The sequence below is a fragment of the Dermacentor albipictus genome, chromosome 2 (assembly GCF_038994185.2).
Source record: "Dermacentor albipictus isolate Rhodes 1998 colony chromosome 2, USDA_Dalb.pri_finalv2, whole genome shotgun sequence".
Classification (NCBI taxonomy): domain Eukaryota; kingdom Metazoa; phylum Arthropoda; class Arachnida; order Ixodida; family Ixodidae; genus Dermacentor; species Dermacentor albipictus.
Genome location: NC_091822.1, coordinates 121,025,300 through 121,048,732, shown reverse-complemented (window position 1 = coordinate 121,048,732; position 23,433 = coordinate 121,025,300). Strand labels below are relative to the sequence as shown.

The window sequence follows — 23,433 nt, the reverse complement described above, 5'->3', positions numbered from 1 at the left end:
ATTATTGGGGTGGTCCTCGAGCGATTACAAATGCGATAGTTCTGAAATGAACGCACACTTTGGGGTTTGATTTGAGAGAACAGATATTTGAAAAACAGAAAGGCGAGAAATGTTTCTTCGTTCTATGAGATCTAGAGGGCAAAGTGCAAGAGTGCAACAAAGTGACACTCGACGTATGACTGCCTACCACGAGAATAAATCCGATTGGTATTGCACGGTTTACGACACATTATTTAACGCGTCTTTCAGAGGATCCCATATTACTGCAGCATATTCTAGCTTTAGGTGAATTATTGTTGCGTATAGAAATAGGTTAAGATGCGGAGGGGCCTTGTTAATGTTTCTGCGGAGGTATTCCAGTGCGCCATTAGCTTTGTTGGAAATAAATGTTATGTATTCCTACCATGATCGGTTACCGTTTATTTTCACTCCGAGATATTTACGTGTTAAGGTTATTGATTATGTAGCATGCTTGAGTTCAGGTGTATTATAATTAAAATTGTGGGTTGTAAGTACTGCTGTGTAACCCATGATATGCGTAGAAGATAGAACGTTACAACGCTGTTGCAACGGCAGTTCCACGTTACAACGGCAGTTCGGCAGCGGTGCACCTGTGTTCAACGTCACTGAGATTCATATCTGCTCTTTGCAGTTCTTTCATCGCAGAAGCCGTAGAAGATTGCTATCGGCCAGCACAGACCGCACTGCTGGGATCGACGTGAAGGCAAGACTGACGCCCCCCAGACATCGGCTGTTAACCGCAAGCATTCGTTTTGCGACGACAGAGGGCTGCAAGCATCTTCTGCTGGGCTTAAAAGGGATCGCCGAATCCTTCCTCACGGCAGTTCGGCAGCGGTGCACCTGTGTTCAACGTCACTGAGATTCATATCTGCTCTTTGCAGTTCTTTCATCGCAGAAGCCGTAGAAGATTGCTATCGGCCAGCACAGACCGCACTGCTGGGATCGACGTGAAGGCAAGACTGACGCCCCCCAGACATCGGCTGTTAACCGCAAGCATTGGTTTTGCGACGACAGAGGGCTGCAAGCATCTTCTGCTGGGCTTAAAAGGGATCGCCGAATCCTTCCTCACGGCAGTTCGGCAGCGGTGCACCTGTGTTCAACGTCACTGAGATTCATATCTGCTCTTTGCAGGTAAGCATTGTCCTTTGCTATTCCAAAACAATACCAGTGCACCGCTGCCGAACGCACCTGCCGAATGTACATGTGGCCTAGTCTGCTGCTGATTTACTTGTTGTAAATCTTTGTTTACTTTTGCATCGATTTATTATGCCAGGGGAAACGGCTAAAGCGATTGAGGACTTGCGGCGGGAGCTGAGAGCTGAGCTCAGGGCAATCAAAGATAGCTTGCAAGATGTAAAGACACTGAAAGAAGACATTCAGGACCTAAGGACACTAAGAGATGACATTCATAATTTGCTTCAAGAAAATAAAGATCTTAAAGCTGACAACGCGCGACTGTCACGCCGCATCGAGGAGCTGGAGCAATACCAGAGGGGAAATAACCTCGAAATTAAGGGAGTGCCACTTGATGGCGAGCCAGTGATCATAATTAAAAAGATTGGTGCGCTTGTGGATGAAGAAATTACCGATGCCGACATTGATGCATGCCACAGAGTGCCGACTGCAAGACATGATGAGACAAATATCATCGTTCGTTTTGTCCGACGCACAAAACGCAATGCTGTCCTTCAGAAGGCCAGAAAAATCCGGATTAACACTACAAAACTGGGTTTTGAAGAATCTAAGCCAGTCTACGTGAATGAGCATCTTACCCGTCATGGTAAGCAGCTTCTCGGTGCGGCGACAAAGAAAAAGCGTGAAGTAGGCTGGAAGTTTGTGTGGACAAACGGTGGCAAAATCTTTGCTCGAAGGGACGAACAGTCTGCAACTTTGCGGATAAACGCTACGAGTGACCTGGAAAAAATATCCCGCGAAACTAAGTGAAGTGATTAACCACATGCCAGAAATAGCAACAAGCAAGAATATGGCAGCTTTAAACTCTTCTCACTACTATACTATAAACGCCTTCAATTCTTTGGCAGAGACTACTCAGAACCAATTGCGAGTGTTCCACTTGAACGTGCGCAGTATAAGAAACAAACAAGAAGAATTACGCGACTTCTTCACTTCATTGACCGTTGAATTTAATTTGATGTTATTCACAGAAACGTGGTTAAGAGTTGAAGAACAACCCCCATTCTTTCAAAACTATGCTTATCAAGGTGCTGTTAGGTCGCATGGAAGGGGCGGTGGCGTAGCCGCGTACATCAAACGACCTATGTCTCATGAAGTTTTGCGTGATTTTTCGGTCGTTAACAATGATGTTGAGTGCCTTACCATACATGTGGAAAATAATGTAGCTGCCGTTATCTATAGGCCACCCGCAGGTAACAAAACAAATTTCTTCGAGTTCCTAGACAATCTACTGCGACACCTTACTTGTACTGGTCTGTCTTTCGTGATAATGGGTGACGTCAACATAGATATGCTATCGCATGATGCCCCTTCAAGACAACTGACAGAATTAGTCACATCTTACGCATGCGTAAACACTATCGTCGAAGCAACAAGAGTGACACCCAATACTGCAACTTTGCTTGATGTATGTATTACGAACATACACCCACCGAATTGTGCTGCTGGATTGCTGACGCTAGGAATTAGTGATCACCTTCCAGCTTTTTGTCTTATCCCCTCTTTGTGTGGTAAACGTAGTCATGTACCAAAGAAGATCATCCGCAGGATAAATGATCAGTCATTGAAACTCTTTTGCGTTCTCGTTGCTACCGTTGATTGGGCATGCGTATTAAAAGAAGACGACCCTAGTAAGGCGTACAATATTTTTCTTGATAAACTTATTGCATGCTACAATCAAGCATTTCCAACGGAACTGAGTAGGCCAAGATGTAAAAGAATACGGAAGCCCTGGATTAACAACTCCTTATTAAAGAAAATAACAAAAAAGAACCGTTTGTTCCATATGTTTTTAAAAACGCGAGGAGAAGATGCCCTAATCACTTTCAAACAGTATAGAAATAAACTGAGCAGTGAAATTAAAAATGCTAAGGTAGAATATTATGAACAGGTTTTTGCCAAAATAGGTAAGGATCCTAGGAAAATATGGAATGAAGTAAAAAATCTAACTGGGAAGAAAGAACAATGTACCGTACTAAAAATAGTCACACCTACAGGCACACTAACCGGTCTTGAAGCGGCCACCGCCCTTAACGCCTATTTTGCCACGAGCGCAGTGTACGAGCAGGAAAATGATGAAGAGCATAACTTGGTTGATAACAGTGTTACGATAGTGAACTCTATGGTTCTCGCACCAGTAACTCCTCACGAAATCAACAAACTTATCAATGGGATTAGAAATGATGTTGCTTCTGGTTCTGATGAAATTAAAGCAATGCCAATTAAACATGTGTCTGAAATCCTATCCCCCATCCTAGCAGACATAATAAATAAAATGTTTGAGACTGGAATCTTCCCTGACTCGCTCAAGATAGCCCGCATCTGTCCTATTCACAAGGGTGGTGCTGAAGGAGACATAAGCAACTATAGGCCAATCTCGGTCCTGCCTGTTCTATCGAAAGTATTTGAAGGGGCCATAAATATAAGACTAGAAAAATTCTTTGCGAAATATGGGGTAATAAGTGACATGCAGTTCGGATTTCAAAAAGGAAAATCTACCGAGGACGCACTTCTCAGTATCAAGCATGATATTATACATAACTTTGAGCACAGGCTTTACACGCTAGGACTGTTTGTAGATCTACGAAAAGCTTTTGACTCAGTGTGTCATGATGTGCTATTAATTAAACTAAAAAGATACGGTGTTCGCGGCGTCGTCCTTAAACTGATAGAGAGTTACTTAAGCAATAGGCTTCAATATGTAAGTGTCCACCAAGGAACGACTACAAAAATAGTAATTAAACAAGGTGTTCCTCAAGGCTCTATTCTTGGACCGCTATTATTCTTAGTCTATATTAATGATCTCTGTAGCATCTATAATTCCCCTAAACTAATAATGTACGCAGATGACACGAACATTTTCTTCACTGCACGTACCCTTACAGAGCTTCAGGAGATTGTTAATAAGTATATGGAGTCACTTTCTGACTGGTTACATGCCAACAGGTTACAGTTGAATACTAATAAAACCAAATATATTATATTCGCTCCGATTAACAAGCCAATGAAGAATGATATTCATATTACCTTTCGGGGCACTCCGTTAAAACAAGAGGTGAAGCAAAAATTTCTGGGAGTATGGTTCCAAGAAAATTTGTCTTGGAACACCCACATTGATAATCTTGCTTTGGAGCTCAGTAGATCGCTCGGCTGCTTGTATAGAATAAGCTCACTTATACCTTTGTGGCTTAAAGTTTCTCTTTATTATACTCTCTTTTATTCCAGACTTTCCTACTGTATTTTGGTTTGGGGTACAACCTCTAGTAGAAACTACCTCCGAATACTAAAGTTTCAGAAGCGTGTACTTCGCCTACTCGAAAGATATGCAGGACACCCACAAGACTTGCCAACAGGTCCACTGTTTGTAAAGTATTCTCTGCTAAGAGCTGATGAAATTTATTGCTTCAAGTTATTGCAGTATGTACAAAAACATAAACTACACGCATTTAGCAATCCCGCTGAAACACACACGCTCGCCCTTCGAAGGCAAGAGCGCAGAAAGCCTCGAACACGCACGAATTATGGAAAACAACATTTAAATTACCAAATTCCGGTGCTTCTAAATAAACTTCCAGATGATGTCGACCTCAACAAATCGATTAAGAAAAAAACATTCAAAACAATGGTTATCGAGAAAGAAATTCGCTACCAGTGACATCTCATTTAAAACCATATGTAGCGTTTGTCTGTAAAACAGTGCTCTTTTACTGTGTGTTGGATGTCGCCTTTTTTCTCTTTTTTCATATGTTCGCTACGATGATTGACATTTTGCATTTGCGTTCATATGTTTTTTTTTTTTTCCCGTTCTGTCACATCTATGACAAGAAATCTGTTTTATATATTTGTGTGCAGTGATATGAACTAGATCCTCTATGACATAGAACTGTGTAGAGTGTAACTACAAATGTGTGTGCTGTTTTTCTCAAATCTCTTTTGTAATGTTGTCGAAACTGTATGCGGAGGGAGGGCCTCGTCAGGCTAGTAGCCTTTAGCTCTCCCTTCGCTTTTTCCTTGTATTGGAAAGAAACCAATAAACAAACAAACAAACAAACAAACGCTTACATGCCGCCTTTGTGCATAGGTAAATTTAGTCAGGAGTGCAAAGCTTTGCTCAAGAGATAGCAAGTTTCTTTACCACAAGTTGCCGAAACACAAACACACGGGAGGTTCTAGCATTCTGATGGTTTAAAATGGTGTTGACCAAATTAAAAATATTCATAGATCAACTAGTATGTCAAGATCAATATCAGCGTTAGTAAGTGAATCATTCGAAATATCCGACAGACGTCGTTTTCTATTTGATGCGGCTTCACTCTTCATGAGTAAACGTGCTCTAGTTTTCAAAAAAGCTCTCTTACGCTAGGTTTGTCCATGCAAACAAACTTCAACCAATCCTGAGGATATATCTATTACTGGCGAAGGCAGCCAGCCAATGACAAAGAACACCTACGAATGAAACGAAAAGCTTTGTGAATGCGGGTGCTGAAGCCTTATGAGGAAGCTTTAGCTCGACTCCAACTCAGACGCCGCTTATTCAAATACATGAAAAACGCAGAAATGTTTTGCTGAGATAACCCCTTAGCCGATCTTATTGAAATTTGTGGAATTTGAGACAAAAAGTTAAGTTTTAGTGACTGTTGGAAACGTAATTTTGCTTTATTGCCTGAGCTATTGTACAAATGTTTTTTAATAATCGTGTGCTTAAAAATGGGGAACCCGAAGTTTAGAAATTGGTCACTCTGCCTCAAAAACAGATATCGCCGTTCCGTAAATTGAATCAGGCAGAACATCTAAAGCAGACAAATTTAATATATTGTTCTATGTCTTACGTGAGTATGTTACAATGTTTACGAATGTCTTGCAAAAGTGTTACTCACATATTAGTGGTAAATTTTAGAACCATGTATAATACATCAAATTTGTCCACCTGAATGTGTTATAATGTAATATACAGAATTGTGATACCTTTGTTCATTGTTGAGTTTCTGAGTTGTAAACTTTATAGTTTCGTTTTCCGAAAACTTGTGACTTATTAGAGTATTTATCAAAAAATATCAGTGGCCTAAGTAAAAATCCATTTCCAACAGTCACTAGATATTGACGCTTTCTTTTAAACTCAAGAAACCCCACCAAACTTGGTGCCATCGTTGCCGAAAAAAAAATCGATTTCTCCTTTCCCATATTTCTCCTTTCTCCTTTCTCCTTTCTCCTTTCCCACGCTGGGCCAAATAATAGTTTATAGAGGAGCCGCGGATAGGAAGCTTTAACTCGGGGGCTCCTATCCCACGTGTCTCGCGCATGAGCAGAGGGTGCAGAGCAGATCGTACCCGCCAAAGCGCGGCGCAAGCCCAGATATCTTCTCCAGACAAATATCGGCGCCATGGCTCCCTCACAGAAACACGAAACGATTATTCTAGAAAAAAAATATTGTAAAATAATTCAGGCCATAAATCAAAAGGCGAAACTAGTGAGTCTAGAGGCCGCACGCTGGCACGCGGCTTGTAGGTTGCTCGCCAGGCGCGGCAAACGCAATGCGCGTGTGGGTGAGCTTCCGCGCGCCGCGAAGCCAGTGGTGTACGCATAAGCACGTAAGATGTACTGGCCTGTTTCAAATGACTGGAGGATCGTGTTTCCTCGCGGCTTAGTTTGTCACGCTCTCGTTCATGAATGATACGAATGTTTTTCTCTATAGTGTTTAAACGATTTCCCAAGTAGCATGACGTAAAAACCGAAAATATAGTAATCGCGGATAGCAACAGCGGAGGGAAATGATGAGCCTAAAAGCGCTAGTAGGCAACAAAACTTCCGTTAGTTTATAATATTTCTACATCAGGTGTGGCGAGCTGACGCTAGAGTTGGCGTTCATTTACCATCCTGTGATTGCGCAATTTGCACGTTGTAGTGCATCCTTGTCTCCAATGCTTCTCTCCAATTTCACACCTGGTTGACGAAAGCAGAGAATCGTGTATGATAAACCATTCGGATTTTAAAGCGAAAACTTTACTGGCTGCGAACTTGCGATATCGCCGAGGCGGTGCTCCGAGGAGGCACATGACGTCACAACGCGCGCCTCACCGCTGATATTTCTCTCTCTCTCTCGTTCCCTAGTCACTACTGCGCATGCGCCACTAGTAGCACCGAGCCACAAGTGTTCCGCCGCTGCGCAGCGCCACGTCTTTCCGCCTCCGCCGTTTGGTATTAAGTCACACGTGTTCCTCGTCGTTGCGCTCGCCTCCGCTCACTTCACCAGCTGCGTCGCATGCCTGATAACATGTCGGAAGATTGAAAAGGCGAGCTCGCGTGCGCCACAACTACTGTTGAGGCGGCAGTATGGACGGTGACAATTCTGATAAGCAGGAGGAGGCCTGGAATCGACATCGGAACGAGATGAACAGGAAACGAATCAACCAGGAAACAGACGAACAGCGCGCCGAACGACTGGCTAAGCGCCGCAACATAGCTAGGCAACCAGACTAACCTGGACTTGCAATCAAGATTAACCAAGGCTAACCATACTATGCCTTAGCTTTCGCTACGTATAACCTGGCATAGCCGAGCTAAGCCACTGCCAATTGTTTATTTATGATTGACTGTGACTTCGAGAACATCTATCTCATGTCTCACATGACGGCAAGAACCGCCACCTTTGTTTCTTGGGTGAAAAAAAATGGCTGTGGCTTAGGTAAGGTTAAGCCCAGGATGCGAAGCATACTAGCCTTTATTTTAGTTGTTGAACCACTGTTTAGCTTGGTGAACTGCTGTTGCTTGGCTATATTTGGTTCGGCTAGACGAAGAAACAACTCATGCGTTACTCTGCTTCGCCTTGGACGCCCCGCATTGGACGCGGTGAGCGTCGAGCAACGCAGCGTTCGGAGCGGCAACGAAATGTGTGCCTGAGCAAGCGACGCACGCCTGAGCCTTAGAAACAGCTCGTTTCTAAGGCAACACCGCATTCACTAGAGGCGCTTTTGTACTGCTTTGAAGCATCGTACTCGTGGCTCAGTGGTAGCGTCTCCGTCTCACACTCCGGAGACCCTGGTTCGATTCCCACCCAGCCCATCTTGCAAGAGTTGAGCCAAAGCCACTTCTCCTCTGCCGTGACGTCACGGTGTCACGTGGTTTCAAGGCGACACCGCCGCGCCTGAGGAGCTGGGTTGAGCTCTCGTAATATGCTTCGCATAAAACAAAAACAAAAGCTGGATATGCTCACATTTAACAACGGAAGCCAAATATGATGCCAAGAACACCGTCGAACAAAACGTGTGCAAGCGTACTGTCAGCATTAGAATCACTGACACATCCACCATTCTCCGAGGATGCCACTTGACACGTGGCCTCACCAAACTTGCGGGCAGCGCGTGGGAAAGCTGTGTCATCAGTAATGCTGTGGACAATTGGCGCCAAAGTCGAGGCACTCGAAGAAGCAGTCACTGGTTTTGTAGATGCTCCTTTGAATTGAAATTATCGTTCAATAATCATTACCACCCAGCACCATTTTGGAAGGAAAGCAGGATATTTGTTTTGCTTATGAGACTGTAGTAAACCCGGGGCTCCCCTCCCGACTTAGGGACCAAAATGCAGCTCGTCTTGAAGATACTATGGATGGCTTGGATATACAGTACGCGGTGCCAAAAGGCCGGAATTCAGGAAGTTTTTCCACTCCGCAATTAGTTTCGACGCACACAACCAGCATAAGTCGAGCCTTATCTATTTATGTTGGTTGCTCAAAGAGAACCGCCCCTGGGTCTTGAATTCGGCCGCCATGTATTGGCACCAATATATCTGTCAGTTCCGTCGTGAGATTAGCCGGGTGCGCGTTTTATTGCGTTTCGCTGGGCCAAATAATAGTTTATTCACTCACTCACTCACTCACGCCTGACAGGCTGATTTGTACCTCAGACATATTTCCCATTCACTCTGACATAAGTGTGATTATGTTCCCCCTGATGCCGAAGTGCTGACCCCCCCTCTTGCCGCCTCCTGCTTGTTAACAGCGGAGTAATCTCTTCTTGCCACGCTTTGCAGGGCACTTTCCAGTACACACTACTCGAGTAATACCGTAATAGGGTAGACATCCATCACTATACTTTTAGGGATTTCCGAAATTGTTGCGAAAACTGTTGATTTAGTGCGCTTTAGGTTTGGGCCACATCGCCAATATTGAAAAAGGCGTGTTCTATCGCCGAATGGCAGGTATACTGTTCAAAGCCACCATATAGCAATGCCAAGTTGATCGATTATCTCAGGTGCTGCGTTAATTAATTCCTTTCCTGTGCCACAAGTTCGTCTAATGAAGTTCTTGAAGTTATAAGTTCGTCGTTTCCGCCTGTCTGCCTCCCAGAGAACAAACTCGTGACAGAACTCCATTTTATAACGGTCAAAGGCATTACACTATTGTTGTCAAGGCAAGCAATGTGCCCACCTATGAAGAATATGATGCATTTACATCTTTCTTCTGATCTGTTTATTCACTTCTCTTTTAAATAAACTGGGCCTTTTTTTCTGAATATCTGGATGTTTTCCGGCCAAATGCTGGGGCTAAATGAAGTTGAGTAGGGTCCAATAGACACTATACTTTGCGATTGCGACAGAACACGTAGGTGTGAGATAGTAGAGGTGAAACTACATAGAATAACTAGGCAGCTTCAATCATTTACAGAAAAATATGGTAAAACTCTAGCTTATGTTTTCTGCTTATGCAAGTGGCTTTTATTATCTCCGTTTAGCAGATAACGCTACAAAGCAGGAGGAAACTTGAAATGCGTGCTTAATTTTTTCCATCGCTCTTTTCCGCTCTCGAATATATTTTACAGGTGAGATGATTGCTTCTGCATCTCAGAAACTAATTGGTGGATGGATTCTGGGGTTTTACGTGCCAAAACCCCGATTTGATTATGAGGCACACCATAGTGGGGGACTCCGCATTGATTTTGACCACGAGGGGACCTTAGACGTGCCAGCAATGCATGGGACATGGGTGTTTTCCATTTCGCCTCGATCAAAATACGGCTGCTTCCGCCGAGATTTGGGGCGCTATAACATAAAGCTATTCCAAACTTTCCCATTCCAATTCTGCAATCACCTCTCCACAATTGGTCAAAAAATTTTGGAGCCACCACCCATGCGCCTGTCTGTCACGAAAAACGCGAAATCACGAAAAACGAAAACCACATCACGAAAAACGCGAAAACGCCCCATCTAATATGATATGCACACGCTGATTATGCATGATTAGACCGAACGGAAGAAAAACAACATCCGATGTGACTTCTTTCTCGCCATTAGCGAAAAAGACGTTGTTTGACCAATTGCTATTGGTCGAACTATTTCTGGCTGCACCCACTTTGCCCGTCTGTCAAGCGACGCCACAAAACCGCAAAATTTCACCGCGTCAAAGTTATGTGTACACGTTAAAAACGCATTAATATGCCCCAAAATATTGAAAATTCTTGTGAATAGCCGGGCACTGCCCCGTTAAGAAAGGAATAGAAGATGGCTGCCCGGCGACCGCTGCGGTACTGGCTACTCGAAGCTGCCGGGGAGTATGGATTTCTTTGCGTATAATAAAATATTTTGCGTAGCCGTATCACGTTATATGGACCTTTCAGCACGACATTGCACTGTCAATTATACCTTTCTCAGTATCCGTTTTAGCGGTATTTTTAACCTTCCGTTGCAAGATGCCGCAATTTTCGATCAGCCACCGCAAGCCAAGTAAGCAGAAGCGGATCAATTGCAGACGCCGGCACCACCCTCCTCATCCTGTTACCTAGTTTCACTGGGCTGGCTCAGTTGACCTGAAAATCGAGGCACTCACAGGGCAAGCAATGTATTACACAATTACAGGAAGAGCAACAGTTCTAGCAGCCACATAAATGACAGTGAACATTCACTTACTAACTAAATAAGAGAAACATGAGCACCTCTCACTCGATGACCACGAGCAAGAGGCGCACGCTTTCCTCCACTAGCGCGCTCTCGACGTCTATAGCGCTAACAATGAGCGCGCAGAAACGCAGCAGGCGTCAATCCACCAATCTTCTCGGTTCAACATCGCATGTTCGCGCTCGCATCCGGAGCATACGCCATGTGGGGCGCTCCTACTATCGCACTCGGAATATATACGCACCATCACGGTGACGGTGATGGCCCTAAGTGTGCATAAGTTAACGTTGATGTGGCAATAGGCTAATAATCTTTTCTGGGGCCTAAACGCAACTGAAACAGTCCAAGAAAAATCGACTTCTCCACGCTTACCGAGCTTTTCACTGCTGTGTCCTACTTAACGTGTAAGATTCCTGAAAAGAGCACATGCCGCGCACATTCAAAAAGACACACTCGGAATACTCGGAAGCTGCAGTTTTCTACACTCCACATGAAGACGACGCATATATACAGCACACTACTGCACCAAAAATTGATTTTCTTAGTCGGAGGATGTTTACAGAAATACCTAAATTATACCACACTCGCCACAGCATGTATGGAGGAAACGTAAGCTCGAATATCCATATCAAACAAAAGGAGAACTTGAAGCTTTCCGTTCCCCACCTTCACGTCTCTTGTAAAGCCCAAAAAACGCAGCTCTCCTAGTTTCTGCGTCTAGCGCTAACGTTGCCGACGGCGACTGGTGCCCTCGCTATGCCACAAACCTACACCAGCCACCTTGAAACTTCGGGATTTGGTTGCGCTTCTTTTTTTTTTTACGCATGCTCTTTTCAATATTCTGCTCTTTCTTGCTCTTCCATATATACCCAAACCAAGGAGATTTGTTGCCACTGAACGCATGTTTGCGCAGATGCTGACAGAGCAAAGTCTAGGTTCTTTTTCTGCCTCTCTGCCGGCATTCAGCGCCCCCAGAGGGCGGTGAGGTAACCGATTCGAAGTGCGTCATTTTTTATTTCATGCTTCATCTGTTTGCACTTGTTTCCGACCTGGTTTTTAACGATTTAGTTGAACCTCTCCATGAAAAAAAGAAAAGAAAAAAATTCATACATGAAAGGAAGACGAGGCGACGAGGGGGACGATGTTCGCAGGAAGCATTTATTTCCCTCCGTTGTTACAGTCGCTGTTTGACGTTGTTTTACTGTAAAATATCGGCGCCATAGTTTCTTTTGTTTTTCTTACTTTCTACGCGGGTATGTTTTTGCTTGTTATATTGTTTACGTGCGTGTGTAAATTTGTCTTCCATCATTCCCGACACCCTATAGACAATGATGCCTCTCCATCACCGCGGATCCCTCGGGTTTTTAAAACACGTGCTTTACGATCTTTGCCAAAAAGATCGGTGCCGTCGAATTCACGTTAACGCGAATAGGAAATCATTAAGTAAAAAAAAATGGTTTCTCTGGATGTAAAAAAAAAAAATGCTCGGCAAGGGTGGAATGTTCAGCGCAGAGTGAGACAGAATACACAGTGCACAAAGCTGTAGGCATTGGCAGACTCACAGCCTTTTGCCTGTCTCACAGTAGCAAAAGCCCACCTCGTGAGCCCAATATCTCCAGTGGTCTCTATGAAGCCTAAAGACGGAATTTTCTGAAGTGTCACGGATGTAACGAAATAATTGTAACTCTAGAAGAGCAGCAAACTGGTATATTGTAGGCGCAATGGGAGACCAATACGGTCCGATAGTTAGACCAATGTATAGTGCGATTTATGAAGCACCAAGGCATTTCCTCGCTTCATTATTATTTGGAAGAAATAGAAGGACGTGCATGGGTGTAGCTGTTCAATGTGGTCATTCAAATAATCTGGCTTTTCAGGTCAATCATTATTTTTTTGTGACCAGAGGCGCAATCGAAGATCGTTCTTCGAAACGAGCGTTCAGTTTAGCCTCACGCGATTGGCGTAGGCAGCGACGCGGGGTGCGGCTGACGACGTCGGCGCGACCTAGGCCAATCGCGTGAGGCGAAACTGAACGCAAATTGAACGCGCGTTTCGAATAACGAACTCCGGCCACACGCCAGCTTTGCGATATTCGACTTCTTCGTTTAATTCCTGAAATCATTATATATGCTTATCCTACAATAACCATACTGTTCGCAGACCCAATTTGAGCATGTGCCATGTTTCTTCGTCAAGGTTGTTAGCATGAAAATAATCGTTGTCATATTCATGATCGTCATTATCACCACAACCCCGCACTTAGTATCTCTCGTTGTGTTTATAGTTTTTCGTCACGTCATACCGTTTTAGTGAAGTCACTATCCCCTAGAGCGAAAGAAAGCTCCTACAATAACCTAGCCGAGGTTGGTAGTCCATTTGAATGCTTCTAATATAACGACGTGCCCGGCAGGCTGGAATATTCAGAGCTCAGTCCATGATATAATGAACGCTGACATGTACATCGTGGCCATGAGTCATCGGGCGAAGAAAAGTGTGCGCCGAAGATTAGCAGTGATCCAGCGCACTCTATTGAGCAAGCGGAAATTTTTCATGATTTCTTTCTTAGTGTGATGTACATGGCGTCGTCTTCAGCCATGTGACCAGAGCGTCCTCCACGAAAGTCAGCTGATGCAGTCGTAATTACCTCTCATCACACGCTAACATCTCCTTTACCACTTCGCCTGTCAAGGGCAGCAGTCTTAAGTGCGGTAGCCCAGGCCCACCTCTCTTCGTTTCCTCAAATTCACTATTTCTCTCACTTTCTCTATCACGATGCTAGTGGAAATTACTATGGCTTCAGGGGATATGTGATCATGCCCTAACTAGGCCCTTCAGTGTTTTAGACTATCACAAATAAAAATGCTTCTACAAAGCCTGACCGATGATACGTAAAAGCACCCGAGTTTATTACTGAATCTCGAGTCTCGATGGTACGTTCTTACTAGAGGAACTTTCCGTAGATTCATAGCTGGCGAGGCTTAGAGTATACTGAATCAGTCTAAAGCACATGCTCACTTACGCATTTACATCCGGTCATGGCGTGATTTTTGCAGCGCGAAACACGGAAGTCTGGAAAGAAACAAAAACAAAGTAGGGTTAGCGAAAAACGGACAAACAGGACCGCTGACTACCAAGTGGATTTATTGGTCAAGAACACGCAAATATACAAACGAGGTTAAGCGTTATCAAGCACCGTATCAGAGGCACTAGTTACATTGGTACGTGAAAACCAAATAGTAAGTGTTTGTAAAAATTCAATTCATGGCAAGAATTTTTGATAGATTAAATGCCAAACAAGGTTATGGTTGGCATAGGCTCAAAAGCACGTGCTCCTTATCGTCTTGATGGTTGACTCACGCACGTGTTCCCGTGTTTCTTGATATAGCAAGTCTCAGCAATTCCCCGCCTTCCCTGATCATGATGGCAATCAACACATTTACCTCTTCAAATCGGGGCTTACTATCGCATTGCACATTAGGTTTGGCGTTCTAGCTTTCGTTTAGTCGTTCTTGTGTTTCCCAGCCTTTTGTTGATGCAGCCTCTCGCTTGGCCTATATAACTAAGGCCGCATGTGAATGGACACATTGTGAGCATTGTTTGTGATCATAACGCCTGCGCAGTAATCCACAAATTTCTTTTCACGATTAGCTGCGCACGCCCAGCTTCTTTATTTTATCTCCCGCTAAGGCGTTCGTTGGTCATTCTTTAAATGCGCCCGACCATGCGTGGGGATGGTAAGACTACCTTGACATCGCATCGCGACATGATTATTTTTTTCAGCCTAAGCGAGATGTTGTGCATATATGGGATAACTGCTGCTCATTTCTTCTTATCTTGCGCTTCTGGTATTATTACGCATGGTCACGTTATCCTTCTTTTTACTATTTAAAACAACCTTTTGCAAACTGATAAAATGACAAACTTCGGGAATCCTGCCGATAGAAGCCGGTCCATCTGTACTTTTACGCTGTTCCCGCCATGCGTAAACAAGCCTTTGTTAACCCTGGCCGAAATGGGGGACAAAGCGGTTGCTCTCGTTATTAAATGGGCGTGACAAGAGGCGTAATAATTAAGAACGGACTTAAAGCTTCGCGGCTGGTGTCCCCAGCAAGAAATGATCTCACGATTGTCGAACATTGATATCTAAGCGACGCAATGAGTTATCTTGAGGAACTTCGCAAGTAAAATCCATATCAAGTGGAAGCTATAGGGACGACATTGTTCTGAATTCTTTGCGCACGCTGTTAGCAGAAACCTCCGTTTCAGTTCGCCGGCTTTTGCGTGAGCTGCAGCTCAGGCGCTCGGTTTACCGTCGGCCTTTCCTTTATGTCTCCTGTTGCGCTGCCGTCCCAAAAAACTATGTGGTCGGATCGATGCCTGCGCTTTTTTCACGACCCCGGAGGAAGGACAGTCCGCGATCACGACGTCGTCCTTTGTTCTTGGCTCTCGGGCGATTGTTTCTGCGGCTGACCTCAGACTCGTATCGTCTTCACTGCTGCTCCTTTCAAGCGAAACTTTTTTTACCGTTTCACGTCCCATATCTCCTTTTCATCTTTTAATGGACTCCGTTTTCCAGAGATGGGAAAGTGAGCATCTATGCGGGAAATAAAAAGAAGCATAGGTGTCGCGTTTCAGAAGAAGAAGAAAATAAAGGGAAGCTCTCACAATGCACTTACGGTAGAAACGCTGGCGGCTCTTTAGAATTCTTCAGCTGGTGGAGATAGTCTTGCTTTTTTTTTAGCAAATGTGTACTTACCCTTTCTATTTTTTGGTTGTTATGAGAGGCACTACAAGATATCCAAAAGCGCGACTGTCTTTCTTACGACGTTCCTCTCGGTTCCCCGAATTGTCGCCATAACACTTTTTATGTTGCACCTTCCTTGAATGTCATGCTTGTGACGGGGTGAAGTGCACCCCCATTTTTTTTATTACTTTCCCTTCTTCAGCTTGCCCTTTCGGGCGTAGCGCTAGACACATTCCTTTGTCTCTCGTGAAGCTAAAGCTCCTCGTCCCATGCATCTCTTAAAGCCGTTGTCGAGAATGGAGGTCTTCATTTCAAACACAGATGAATATATTTGATTCCGCTAATTCCAGAAAAGAATTTCAGAAGAAAATATAGCTTGCAGCGACCAAGTTACTTAGCATGCAATTGATATCGCCAGTTGCGGAGCAGTCCACATTACAATTACTATTTAAAAGAACATCAAATGTTCAATTTGAAATCTATTGCCTTTTGTGTCCTGAGCGTGTGTTTAGCACTCGAAGATGTCAGAAGACTAGGTGGAGCGATGAAATTAGGAAATTCGTGGATGCTAGTTGGAATTGGTTGGCGCAGGACAGGGGTATTTGGAGATCGCAGGGGGAGGCCTTCGTCCTGCAGTGGACATAAAACAGGCTGCCGCTACTGCTGATGATGATGATGACGTGTGTTCAGCTAAGCCGTCTCTTTTAACCTTACATCCTTCCATGCCTGAACGAAAGCATGACGAACAAAGTTTAAACGCACGAGCGAACGAACACGATTTGCCCATTTCCTATTGTATCGGAGCATTTCGCAGAAAACTTCGGGGAGGCCTCTGCTGTTTTCAGCAGGCGCATAATTATAGCTAACGGCGGCCAATAGCGCTTAACTTCTGTGAACCCGTTGCAGATTTACCATAATGTGGTTGATGAGAGTACGCCACATAGTGATGACTGGGTGAATTCAACATAGTACTTCTTTCTTGTTTTCCTTGAAGAAGGCTATGCGTGCCCCTCGCAGGAATGGAATGGTGAGGGGCACTGGGTTGGTCGAAGATTCAAAACTTGGTTGGAAAGCGGGAACAAGACGAAAACAACCACACTCAAAACAATTGTTCTCTCTCTTTCTCTCACTCTCCCAAAAACAGAAACCAATAAACTAATCTTTACCGCGTTTGTTTGTCATCGTAAATATATAATTTTTTGTTTTTATCTGTTCCATAACTTCCATCCGGCTATGTATTTGAATTATCTTTATTCTGGCAAAATCCTGCATGTACTAAATTTGCGTTTTCTTTGTTCTTCGTCGTATATAAGCATTCATTTCTGGTGCGCACGCTAACCAATCCTTGGCCAAAGTTCCAGTTTGGAGCACGTACCATTACCTGGAAATGTCTACTGGAAATACCGTACAATAAGTATTACGAGTCATCTGATCAACAAAAAAAAAAAGCAGAACGACAAGCAAAAGCGCTTCATCGACACCACCACAGACACGGCCTCTCTCCCTCTTCTCCCCCCTCCCCCCATGGAAAAAACATATACATGCAGCTACCAGGTACACGAACGAAGGCAGAGCGCGTCTAGATTGTCGGGAATGTGTTTGCCGGTAGCGCTGATAACAAAAGCCTTCTCGCGAAAATTCGATCTTGAAGCGAGGAAGTGCGTGGAGGGGTGAAATTTCGTTAAGAGGTCGCCTCACGCCCGAGGGACTCTCTTGGAACGCCGCCAGGACACCTCTGCGCTTCACTTAACTTTTCACTATAGCATGCAAGATGCGTAAAGCGAATGAGCTGTAGAAAGGAGAACTGCGACTAAACGGCGAAAAGATGCAAGGTTCAAAGAGAAAACGCACAGACAACACTTGCCGTTCTGCTCAGTGCTGCAATGTCAGGCGCCCAGTTGCTTTTCTACAGTGTATAATGTAAATAGAGATTTCTCTTGGAGAAACTTCAAACCTTCCGCGAAGGCGCTAAAACCACATGAATAGACGTCCATGATGTGATCTTTGTTTTCTACTCCTAAAGTACGCATTTTATGCGCATGACAAGATTTGCATAAATAAATGAAGTGGTTCCTTTCGCTTAGTCGTCATGTTGCTTATAGCTTACGTCATTAGAGAGCGTGTGCTTACGTCGTTCATAAAAGATTTTTAGCCCTCGTCGAAAGATGTGATGGGTTAGCAACCTAGACAAGAAAGAGCACCAACCAAATATTGTATTTCGCAAGAAGCCCGTAGAATGCTCAATACCTCCGAAATCTTTCGTATGCTTTAGGTTACCTTCGTTGGATGCCCTTTGGGCCATACTTGCTAAAGCCTCAAAGCATTTTGATCGCAGAGCTTCCTTCTTGAACCTATTTAACTGTGTCGATTGCACTCTTGCTCCTTCTTACAATTTTGCTCTGCTACATTCACCTTAACATATTCCTAACCATTTCTTTTATCACAGAACGATATCGGAATAGTGCTCTAGTTTGATGTGTAAATATCATTATTTAAGCGTCATTGCTGATTACCTTTCTAAATCCGTCGAAATCTCCCTTTGTTCGTACTATTCGTACTTTGGCCCTCCCAAGATAATATAGAATGCGCAGGCGTTTTCAGCTATGACTGCCGGGGAGCCCTTTAGCGAGAGGAGTCACATAAGGATGGCGAATGAGTAGGCTGCACAAAAAAAAAAGAGAATGCTTTCTCTTTGGATGAAACAACCTGCCACCGTGATGATGCAGATTGGAAGAGATGCTTGAGCGACAGAAAAGTTCTTTTTCATTTCAAAAAAGAAGCATTGCTTCAGCATTTTTTCTTAACACTACGGCTTGTTTTTTTATGCTCTACAATCTGTCTTCCTCTTTGGTAACTCACTCGCCGCGGCAGCCATGTGACATAAGCGCCGCACTGCGGAGCTGGAGGTCGGGAGTTTCATCCCAGCCGCTACTATCACATTTCGTTAGGGGCTACATGCAAGGACGCCCACGTACTTAAATTTTGGCGCACCTTAAAGAACCACAAGTAGTCTAAATTCATCCGAAGTCCGCCACTGTGCAGTGGCTCAATAAGCAGATCGTATTTCTGGCACCCAAAGCCACACGATGAAACGTATATACGAGAAAATAAGGCGACATTATTAACACCGACAATGCAGCACCGTCCGGCTAGCGTAGGATCTGTTGAAGGCCTTGGAAGTTTGAAAACCTCTTTTGTTGCGTGCTTACATTCCTCCGATTTTAACAGGAAATCACGTCGTTGCATCCCCCCCCCACTTCCCACCTTTCCCGCCCCCACCCCCCCACACACACCTTTCGCCCCTTCGCTCTGTGCCGGATCGGCAGATCATGCTTTCCTTGAACGTGGAATAGCGCTTCGTAGACATATTACACCGCGGCAAAGTATCGGGACAAGGCCAGTTGAAAGTTCTGGAGAAGAAAAACCAGCCTGTCGGGGAGAAGGTAAATATGCAGACGGAAAAAAGAACGAAACTACACTGCACGAGAAAAATTGGCCATTTAAATTTTTCAGTTCAGCGGCCCACTTACCGATAGTTTTTTGCTTCTTATGACATATTTTTTTTTTCTTTTACCGCAACACACTTGCAGAAGCTTGAGCTCTCCAAGATTGCTTCGACAAGGAGAGTGAGCGCTTTCTTCAGCTCCAGCATTCATCTTTCTAACGTGTAGAATGGTCTTTACTGCTCCTTGTGTTATTATGAACTGAAAGGAGATGTTGGTGCTATTATTCACATCGGTTACTTTTTTTCGCAGGGTAATTAAAGAAAGAGCGCAAACGCATGGGGAAGGCCTAGAAAGTTAACAAATCCGTTCTTGCGTGCCTTGACTCATTCGGTTTCAACAGGGCATCGCGTTGTCGTCGCCCTCCTTCCCCCTTTGCCCCCACACCCTTCGCTCCCTTCGTTGTGTGCTGGATCTGCAGATCACGCTTTCCTTGAACGGGATATGCACTGGCGACAGTCAAGACGTAATAACATTTGCAGAGTAAACGGGCACAAAGATACATACACACTACTTTGATGAATACACTAGTCGGCACACTAGTCTGCACACGTCGCGTGACATCGGAATGAATGTGGCTCGTTTGCGAGTGAATGCAAACGAATCTGTTGCGGCGTACTTAAGGTCGGTCCATTCAGCGACCGAAGCAACCAAGTGTTTCTGAGCAATCGTTATCTCGCAGGTGGCAGGACTGGGGTTCTAATCTAATTATTAGTTGCTTCAATAGGGTGCTAAACTATAGGGAAATTGTAGAAAAAGAAGTTACGGGCAAGCGCTGACTCGCAGCCTGCAACGGTACATACATAGACACATCGCGGCGTCACTATGTCTTTTGCCGATTCAGTTTTAGCTGTGGTTGGCACCACAGGAAGATTTCCATCTCTATGTTTCAGGGGAAAAGTTGGAAGGGTAGAATTAGCACTGTGTGCTTATCTTCAAGACACAGGCTTAATTCCCTGGGCTTCGCCGCCGATTTTCTTCATCCGCAAAACTTCGCATATACAAGAGACACCAGGGCTCGTATTTACAAAAATTTCTTACGCTAAAAGCGTTCGTGCGAGTCAACAATGATGTGGGACATATTGTTAGCGAAGGTGATAAGCCAGTGGAAAACAGCACTTATGAGTTAAAAGCTTTGTGAATTCGGCCCCAGATGTTAAAGTGGACATCGCGTTTAAAAAGATGTAAAAAAGCGCTCACTTGATGTTTTCATCACATCGTTCATGCCAAAACGCAGTGACATTTTTTTACATATTTCTGTAATACACTCCTTACGTAATGCCACCGTGCGGGGCCTTTAACGAAAATAAAATGAAGGTTATGTTCTTCACAACCAATTAAAAGCCACGCATTTACAGGTTGTCTTATGTAGTGCGCGGCTATATGCATGCAATTCGCCACCCGCCGTCTCGCTGGCCCAGCAGGCTAGCCATTCTCAAGTGCCTCTCACCGAGCAGTTGCTTGTTTTGAGGGAACACCTCACTTGACCGTGCACGCCGTGATGCTCCCTGTGATGTTCACGTCGTTGTGCTCCTAGCTCTTTTCACTGGGTAGCTCCGACGTTCCTCTAACCTACCACGTGATTAATCCTTCTTTATTTCAAGTAAGCCTTGCACTGTAACGTGAGCTTACGACATTGTTGCTTTGTTTTATATGGGCGAACGAACTTCTTAAGATGAAAGGCAGTCTTCAGCGGAGCTCTCTATGGCGCGTGCTCTCTTTCTTTATAATCGCAACGCCCCAGGTTGCACTGCCCTGATTACATCCTATGAAGAGCGAGCTTTAATGCTTCGTGGGGCCGCAAATATTACAGACAAAAAAGTTCGGGAATGCCAACGCGGCAAGGCCTGCGCACAGCAGCGACTCGTCGTTCGTGAAGAAAAATGTCTAGCCATGAAGAAATTCTGCTTTTTCACGGAGAACGTTATTTTCTGCCAACAAAGAAGTTTTCTGCTCTGAAGCTTCGATTTTCCACAATTTATTAGTATACTTATTTTGGACTGATGGCGTACTCAGCCCATAGTTTAGCCATCTTCGCTCTATGCTGTGAGAAAGATGAGAAACAGACGGGGACAAAGACGTGGTATCCGGAAGAATACCGGCGTTTGTTCGTTTTTTTTTTAAAGAAATGTGGTTCTGCACATTTCTCTTGAATGCGTTTTGTACAAAAGCTTTTCCAACCGTTGCTTCGCCAGCAGCTGCCTTAATTACGGACTGCTGGCTCATAATCCCCCTGAGCATATAGAGTTACGAGTCAAAATAGCTGGTCCTAGATTATTTCTTCTTGTTTAAAATTAGCTCAGCACTGCGTTGCGAGCCCATCGCTTACTCTTTCTCAAGGCTAAATTAAACTTCATACTGAGAACCCTGTGAGAAAAAGTGAATTGTGTTTTTCAGGGGTTTATCATCTTCCACCGGTTTTTAGGCTTCGTCATTGTACACCGATAGTTGCTAAGTTCGCTTTTTTATTGCTTCTCCTCTTTCAATCACCTTTCCCCTTCCCCAGTGCAGGCTTGCTTACTGGGCTCAGCCATGGTTAACCTCCCGGCCTTTCCCTTGTAACTTCTCTCTCTCTTCTCCTAATTAGGCGAAGTCTGTCATCACTTCAATCATATTTCATTGGCATGAGTAACACGTATTTGTCCTCATCCAGGTATAGTTATCAGGCATGACTGTGCCAACAATACTGCCATCGCTTCATTTGCTGTCTATGTCGCATAGTTTTCAGCTTTGTTGCAGCCGGTCAGCCAGACGCCACTGATTGATGTGGCACTTACGGCTTGCCCTTAGTGACCCACTGCAATTCTTCGTATTGCGATAGCAATTATATCTACTTATTATTAGCTCAAATATCTACACGCTCCAGGCAAAAGAAACCCGCGAACTAACCATGACTATGTCATAAAGCCGTACCGTACCAACACAGATACATTTCGATACTCTTTTTTCCCGGATGCAATAGAAATGTGGAACCAATTGCCAAACGCTATTGTTAGTCTAAAAGATGCCACCAACTTTGAAAATGCTGCTGAGGCGTATTTACGGGAGTTTCCAATTTAGCTTTGAAGTGCCAAGTGATATGTGCGACTTGATGTTCATTGTAAGTACTTTGATAGAGGTCAGAAGTGTGCTGAACATCATTCAGGTGAACATCTTATTCACTGTGAATTGAGATGTGTTGAGCTACTTTACGTACATTTGCATTGTACATATTTGATGTATGTAATTGTATTGTCCTCTCTGTTATGACCCTCTATGAGGGTTGACAGTATTAATAAATAATAATAATAATATGGACACTCCAGCCGCATTTCTACCGTCGCCGTCGCCGTCGCCGTGAGGTTCCTATGAGTGAAAGCGTGTGAGGGTTAGCCGGCGAACGTGGTTCAATCTCGCGAGGATTTTTGAATAACGATGGTAATAACCATTGCTCAAGGGTGCTTGAGCCATTCACTGTCTTACTTGACGGATGCATTTAATAACAGAGGTAATGCGAGAATGTTTCTCCATAGCTATCGTCATTATGACCACCGATTAGGACAATAAGTATGTTCGTACCTTTGTTCAAGAATCTGTACCCCCTCTGTGTCGTGTGCTCAACAGCTTCACTGCTCATCCACATTCGCAGAGTGGAAGGCCTCATGACTTTTTAAAATAGTATTTTCTTTTTCTAGACTTCCCTTCTGAACCATTCGAGTGACATGAACGAGTGACAGCTCCGCTTGAAAATATTGTCTTGTGCATTTCGGCGTGTAAACGTTTCCTGTATGGACTCTTAGAAAGTCATTCGACGGGTAGAGCTGTGTTGTATCCTAATCTGATTGTGCCAAGGTAGGAGTACTTTACAGCGGTTCAGGAAGGTGTTTTTCGTTAAGAGCCTCTTTAGTTTAATATTTTTCGAACCACACAGCTGCGGTGAGACAACCAATAGGTTTAGCGTTTCCCGAGTGCACACTGACCTCAGAAAGTGATTCTCCGCTAAACAACGAGACAGAGGCAATGCTGGAAACTCGTGGACATTTGACTGCACATATACTCCTCTTCCACCCACCCTCAGCGTAGGTTTTCTGGTGTTTTGTAAAAAAA

The 23,433-nt window shown here is 44.2% G+C and overlaps 2 long non-coding RNA genes across 15 annotated transcripts in view; one reads left to right on the top strand and one right to left on the bottom strand.

Annotated features, from left to right (window-relative positions):
* The window catches only part of LOC135914706 (uncharacterized), a 137,256-nt gene that overhangs the window by 4,521 nt on the left and 109,302 nt on the right, over positions 1 to 23,433 (top strand). The window contains exon 1 of one of the 14 annotated variants that reach the window (XR_011512138.1): positions 786 to 1,152. The exons of the other annotated variants lie outside the window; for them this stretch is intronic. This is a non-coding gene — a long non-coding RNA (uncharacterized lncRNA). Of the gene's footprint in view, positions 1 to 785; positions 1,153 to 23,433 lie in introns of those variants that run through there. 14 annotated transcript variants of the gene reach the window in all.
* Positions 14,118 to 23,433, bottom strand: part of LOC139056078 (uncharacterized) — a 36,269-nt gene continuing 26,953 nt past the window's right edge. Inside the window, exon 4 of the long non-coding RNA XR_011512140.1 lies at positions 14,118 to 14,169. This is a non-coding gene — a long non-coding RNA (uncharacterized lncRNA). The remainder of the gene's footprint in view (positions 14,170 to 23,433) is intronic.